This window comes from Paramisgurnus dabryanus, chromosome 2 (assembly GCF_030506205.2).
Source record: "Paramisgurnus dabryanus chromosome 2, PD_genome_1.1, whole genome shotgun sequence".
Taxonomy (NCBI): Eukaryota; Metazoa; Chordata; class Actinopteri; order Cypriniformes; family Cobitidae; genus Paramisgurnus; species Paramisgurnus dabryanus.
In genome coordinates, this window is record NC_133338.1 from 14027801 (window position 1) to 14032800 (window position 5000).

The 5000-nt window shown below is 49.2% G+C and overlaps 9 non-coding genes and 12 pseudogenes across 9 annotated transcripts; all 21 read left to right on the forward strand.

Annotated features, from left to right (window-relative positions):
* The first annotated feature begins 109 nt into the window (after nt 1-109).
* LOC135737134 (5S ribosomal RNA) lies at nt 110-228 on the forward strand (annotated as a pseudogene).
* Nucleotides 229-349: 121 nt separating this feature from the next.
* Nucleotides 350-468, forward strand: LOC135736772 (5S ribosomal RNA; annotated as a pseudogene).
* A 117-nt stretch (nt 469-585) lies between these two features.
* Nucleotides 586-704, forward strand: LOC135736342 (5S ribosomal RNA; annotated as a pseudogene).
* Nucleotides 705-821: 117 nt separating this feature from the next.
* On the forward strand, nt 822-939 carry LOC135736918 (5S ribosomal RNA; annotated as a pseudogene).
* Nucleotides 940-1060: 121 nt separating this feature from the next.
* LOC135785144 (5S ribosomal RNA) lies at nt 1061-1179 on the forward strand. The gene has a single exon (XR_010546452.1). It is a non-coding gene; the product is annotated as a 5S ribosomal RNA (ribosomal RNA).
* A 117-nt stretch (nt 1180-1296) lies between these two features.
* LOC135736718 (5S ribosomal RNA) lies at nt 1297-1415 on the forward strand (annotated as a pseudogene).
* Nucleotides 1416-1532: 117 nt separating this feature from the next.
* LOC135737299 (5S ribosomal RNA) lies at nt 1533-1651 on the forward strand. Its single transcript, XR_010528393.2, has one exon. It is a non-coding gene; the product is annotated as a 5S ribosomal RNA (ribosomal RNA).
* Nucleotides 1652-1772: 121 nt separating this feature from the next.
* On the forward strand, nt 1773-1891 carry LOC135736914 (5S ribosomal RNA; annotated as a pseudogene).
* A 121-nt stretch (nt 1892-2012) lies between these two features.
* Nucleotides 2013-2131, forward strand: LOC135736398 (5S ribosomal RNA; annotated as a pseudogene).
* A 121-nt stretch (nt 2132-2252) lies between these two features.
* Nucleotides 2253-2371, forward strand: LOC135737088 (5S ribosomal RNA; annotated as a pseudogene).
* Nucleotides 2372-2488: 117 nt separating this feature from the next.
* Nucleotides 2489-2607, forward strand: LOC135736749 (5S ribosomal RNA). Its single transcript, XR_010527949.2, has one exon. It is a non-coding gene; the product is annotated as a 5S ribosomal RNA (ribosomal RNA).
* Nucleotides 2608-2728: 121 nt separating this feature from the next.
* On the forward strand, nt 2729-2847 carry LOC135736449 (5S ribosomal RNA). The gene has a single exon (XR_012336242.1). It is a non-coding gene; the product is annotated as a 5S ribosomal RNA (ribosomal RNA).
* A 117-nt stretch (nt 2848-2964) lies between these two features.
* Nucleotides 2965-3083, forward strand: LOC135736569 (5S ribosomal RNA). Its single transcript, XR_012336264.1, has one exon. It is a non-coding gene; the product is annotated as a 5S ribosomal RNA (ribosomal RNA).
* A 112-nt stretch (nt 3084-3195) lies between these two features.
* Nucleotides 3196-3314, forward strand: LOC135736560 (5S ribosomal RNA). Its single transcript, XR_012336260.1, has one exon. It is a non-coding gene; the product is annotated as a 5S ribosomal RNA (ribosomal RNA).
* A 117-nt stretch (nt 3315-3431) lies between these two features.
* On the forward strand, nt 3432-3550 carry LOC135737087 (5S ribosomal RNA). The gene has a single exon (XR_010528188.2). It is a non-coding gene; the product is annotated as a 5S ribosomal RNA (ribosomal RNA).
* A 121-nt stretch (nt 3551-3671) lies between these two features.
* LOC135737208 (5S ribosomal RNA) lies at nt 3672-3790 on the forward strand (annotated as a pseudogene).
* A 117-nt stretch (nt 3791-3907) lies between these two features.
* On the forward strand, nt 3908-4026 carry LOC135736447 (5S ribosomal RNA). Its single transcript, XR_012336249.1, has one exon. It is a non-coding gene; the product is annotated as a 5S ribosomal RNA (ribosomal RNA).
* Nucleotides 4027-4151: 125 nt separating this feature from the next.
* On the forward strand, nt 4152-4270 carry LOC135737160 (5S ribosomal RNA; annotated as a pseudogene).
* A 116-nt stretch (nt 4271-4386) lies between these two features.
* LOC135784517 (5S ribosomal RNA) lies at nt 4387-4505 on the forward strand (annotated as a pseudogene).
* Nucleotides 4506-4622: 117 nt separating this feature from the next.
* Nucleotides 4623-4741, forward strand: LOC135784319 (5S ribosomal RNA; annotated as a pseudogene).
* Nucleotides 4742-4854: 113 nt separating this feature from the next.
* Nucleotides 4855-4973, forward strand: LOC135785011 (5S ribosomal RNA). The gene has a single exon (XR_010546324.1). It is a non-coding gene; the product is annotated as a 5S ribosomal RNA (ribosomal RNA).
* Nucleotides 4974-5000: the final 27 nt, after the last annotated feature.

The window sequence follows — 5000 nt, forward strand, 5'->3', positions numbered from 1 at the left end:
ATTATTTATGTCATTTTTTCCCATTAATGCGTCCTTTCTGTAAGCGTTCTCCCATGGCATGGCGTTGCCACATTAGTTTTGAAGTGTCTCTCGAATCGAGTCAGCACTCGCTTACGGCCACACCACCCTGAGCACGCCCGCTCTCGTCTGATCTCGGAAGCCAAGCAGGATCGTGCCTGGTTAGTACTTGGATGGGAGACCGCCTGGGAATACCAGGTGCTGTAAGCATTTAATTAATTAATTATTTATGTCATTTTTTCCCATGAATGCGTTCTTACTGTAAGCGTCCACTGATGTCATGGCGTTGCCACATAAGTCTTGAAGTGTCTCTCGAATCGAATCAGCACTCGCTTACGGCCACACCACCCTGAGCACGCCCGCTCTCATCTGATCTCGGAAGCCAAGCAGCGTCGGGCCTGGTTAGTACTTGGATGGGAGACCGCCTGGGAATACCAGGGGCTGTAAGCAATTAATAAATTATTTATGTCATTTTTTCCCATGAATGCGTTCTTACTGTAAGCGTCTACTGATGTCATGGCGTTGCCACAGAAGTCTTGAAGTGTCTATCGAATCGAGTCAGCACTCGCTTACGGACACACCACCCTGAGCACGCCCGCTCTCGTCTGATCTCGGAAGCCAAGCAGCGTCGGGCCTGGTTAGTACTTGGATGGGAGACCGCCTGGGAATACCAGGTGCTGTAAGCAATTAATAAATTATTTATGTCATTTTTTCCCATGAATGCGTTCTTACTGTAAGCGTCCACTGATGTCATGGCGTTGCCACATAAGTCTTGAAGTGTCTACCGAATCGAGTCAGCACTCGCTTACGGACACACCACCCTGAGCACGCCCGCTCTCGTCTGATCTCGGAAGCCAAGCAGGGTCGGGCCTGTTAGTACTTGGATGGGAGACCGCCTGGGAATACCAGGTGCTGTAAGCATTTAATTAATTAATTATTTATGTCATTTTTTCCCATGAATGCGTTCTTTCTGTAAGCGTTCACTGATGTCATGGCGTTGCCACATAAGTCTTGAAGTGTCTCTCGAATCGATTCAGCACTCGCTTACGGCCACACCACCCTGAGCACGCCTGCTCTCGTCTGATCTCGGAAGCCAAGCAGGGTCGGGCCTGGTTAGTACTTGGATGGGAGACCGCCTGAGAATACCAGGTGCTGTAAGCAATTAATTAATTATTTATGTCATTTTTTCCCATGAATGCGTTCTTTCTGTAAGCGTTCACTGATGTCATGGCGTTGCCACATTAGTTTTGAAGTGTCTCTCGAATCGAGGCAGCACTCGCTTACGGCCACACCACCCTGAGCACGCCCGCTCTCGTCTGTTCTCGGAAGCCAAGCAGCGTCGGGCCTGGTTAGTACTTGGATGGGAGACCGCCTGGGAAAACCAGGTGCTGTAAGCAATTAATAAATTATTTATGTCATTTTTTCCCATGAATGCGTTCTTACTGTAAGCGTCCACTGATGTCATGGCGTTGCCACATAAGTCTTGAAGTGTCTATCGAATCGAGTCAGCACTCGCTTACGGACACACCACCCTGAGCACGCCCGCTCTCGTCTGATCTCGGAAGCCAAGCAGGGTCGGGCCTGGTTAGTACTTGGATGGGAGACCGCCTGGGAATACCAGGTGCTGTAAGCATTTAATTAATTAATTATTTATGTCATTTTTTCCCATGAATGCATTCTTTCTTTAAGCGTTCACTGATGTCATGGCGTTGCCACATCAGTCTTGAAGTGTCTCTCAAATCGAGACAGCACTCGCTTACGGCAACACCACCCTGAGCATGCCCGCTCTGGTCTGATCTCGGAAGCCAAGCAGGGTTGGGCCTGGTTAGTTCTTGGATGGGAGACCGCCTGGGAATACCAGGTGCTGTAAGCATTTAATTAATTAATTATTTATGTCATTTTTTCCCATTAATGCGTCCTTTCTGTAAGCGTTCTCCCATGGCATGGCGTTGCCACATTAGTTTTGAAGTGTCTCTCGAATCGAGTCAGCACTCGCTTACGGCCACACCACCCTGAGCACGCCCGCTCTCGTCTGATCTCGGAAGCCAAGCAGGATCGTGCCTGGTTAGTACTTGGATGGGAGACCGCCTGGGAATACCAGGTGCTGTAAGCATTTAATTAATTAATTATTTATGTCATTTTTTCCCATGAATGCGTTCTTACTGTAAGCGTCCACTGATGTCATGGCGTTGCCACATAAGTCTTGAAGTGTCTCTCGAATCGAATCAGCACTCGCTTACGGCCACACCACCCTGAGCACGCCCGCTCTCATCTGATCTCGGAAGCCAAGCAGCGTCGGGCCTGGTTAGTACTTGGATGGGAGACCGCCTGGGAATACCAGGGGCTGTAAGCAATTAATAAATTATTTATGTCATTTTTTCCCATGAATGCGTTCTTACTGTAAGCGTCTACTGATGTCATGGCGTTGCCACAGAAGTCTTGAAGTGTCTATCGAATCGAGTCAGCACTCGCTTACGGACACACCACCCTGAGCACGCCCGCTCTCGTCTGATCTCGGAAGCCAAGCAGGGTCGGGCCTGGTTAGTACTTGGATGGGAGACCGCCTGGGAATACCAGGTGCTGTAAGCATTTAATTAATTAATTATTTATGTCATTTTTTCCCATGAATGCGTTCTTTCTGTAAGCGTTCACTGATGTCATGGCGTTGCCACATTAGTTTTGAAGTGTCTCTCGAATCGAGTCAGCACTCGCTTACGGCCACACCACCCTGAGCACGCCCGCTCTCGTCTGATCTCGGAAGCCAAGCAGGGTCGGGCCTGGTTAGTACTTGGATGGGAGACCGCCTATGAATACCAGGTGCTGTAAGCATTTAATTAATTATTTATGTCATTTTTTCCCATGAATGCGTCCTTTCTGTAAGCGTTCTCCCATGGCATGGCGTTGCCACCTTCGTTTTGAAGTGTCTCTCGATTCGAGTCAGCACTCGCTTACGGCCACACCACCCTGAGCACGCCCGCTCTCGTCTGATCTCGGAAGCCAAGCAGGGTCGGGCCTGTTTAGTACTTGGATGGGAGACCGCCTGGGAATACCAGGTGCTGTAAGCAATTAATTATTTATGTCATTTTTCCCATGAATGCGTCCTTTCTGTAAGCGTTCTCCCATGGCATGGTGTTGCCACATTAGTTTTGAAGTGTCTCTCGAATCGAGTCAGCACTCGCTTACGGCCACACCACCCTGAGCACGCCCGCTCTCGTCTGATCTCGGAAGCCAAGCAGGGTCGGGCCTGGATAGTACTTGGATGGGAGACCGCCTGGGAATACCAGGTGCTGTAAGCAATTAATAAATTATTTATGTCATTTTTTCCCATGAATGCGTTCTTACTGTAAGCGTCCACTGATGTCATGGCGTTGCCACATAAGTCTTGAAGTTTCTATCGAATCGAGTCAGCACTCCCTTACGGCCACACCACCCTGAGCACGCCCGCTCTCGTCTGATCTCGGAAGCCAAGCAGGGTCGGGCCTGGTTAGTACTTGGATGGGAGACCGCCTGGGAATACCAGGTGCTGTAAGCATTTATTTAATTAATTATTTATGTCATTTTTTCCCATGAATGCGTTCTTTCTGTAAGCGTTCACTGATGTCATGGCGTTGCCACATAAGTCTTGAAGTGTCTCTCGAATCGATTCAGCACTTGCTTACGGCCACACCACCCTGAGCACGCCTGCTCTCGTCTGATCTCGGAAGCCAAGCAGGGTCGGGCCTGGTTAGTACTTGGATGTGAGACCGCCTGGGAATTCCAGGTGCTGTAAGCAATTAATTAATTATTTATGTCATTTTTTCCCATGAATGCTTCCTTTCTGGAAGCGTTCTCCCATGGCATGGCGTTGCCACATTAGTTTTGAAGTGTCTTTTGAATCGAGTCCGCACTCGCTTACGGCCACACCACCCTGAGCACGCCCACTCTCGTCTGATCTCGGAAGCCAAGCAGGGTCGGGCCTGGTTAGTACTTGGATGGGAGACCGCCTGGGAATACCAGGTGCTGTAAGCATTTAATTAATTAAATATTTATTTATGTCATTTTTTCCCATGAATGCGTCCTTTCTGTAAGCGTTCTCCCATGGCATGGCGTTGCCACATTAGTTTTGAAGTGTCTCTCGAATCGAGTCCGCACTCGCTTACGGCCACACCACCCTGAGCACGCCCACTCTCGTCTGATCTCGGAAGCCAAGCAGGGTCGGGCCTGGTTAGTACTTGGATGGGAGACCGCCTGGGAATACCAGGTGCTGTAAGAATTTAATTAATTATTTATGTCATTTTTCCCATAAATGCGTCCTTTCTGTAAGCGTTCACCGATGTCATGGCGTTACCACATTAGTCTTGAAGTGTCTCTCGAATCCAGTCAGCACTCGCTTAAGGCCACACCACCCTCAGCACGCCCGCTCTCGTCTGATCTCGGAAGCCAAGCAGGGTCGGGCCTGGTTAGTACTTGGATGGGAGACCGCCTGGGAATACCAGGTGCTGTAAGAATTTAATTAATTATTTATGTCATTTTTTCCCATAAATGCGTCCTTTCTGTAAGCGTTCACCGATGTCATGGCGTTACCACATTAGTCTTGAAGTGTCTCTCGAATCCAGTCAGCACTCGCTTAAGGCCACACCACCCTCAGCACGCCCGCTCTCGTCTGATCTCGGAAGCCAAGCAGGGTCGGGCCTGGTTAGTACTTGGATGGGAGACCGCCTGGGAATACCAGGTGCTGTAAGCAATTAATTATTTATGTCATTTTTTCCCATGAATGCGTCCTTTCTGTAAGCGTTCTCCCATGGCATGGCGTTGCCACATTATCTTTGAAGTGTCTCTCGAATCGAGTCAGCTCTCGCTTACGGCCACACCACCCTGAGCACGCCCGCTCTCGTCTGATCTCGGAAGCCAAGCAGGGTCGGGCCTGGATAGTACTTGGATGGGAGACCGCCTGGGAATACCAGGTGCTGTAAGTAATTGATAAATTATTTATGTCATTTTTT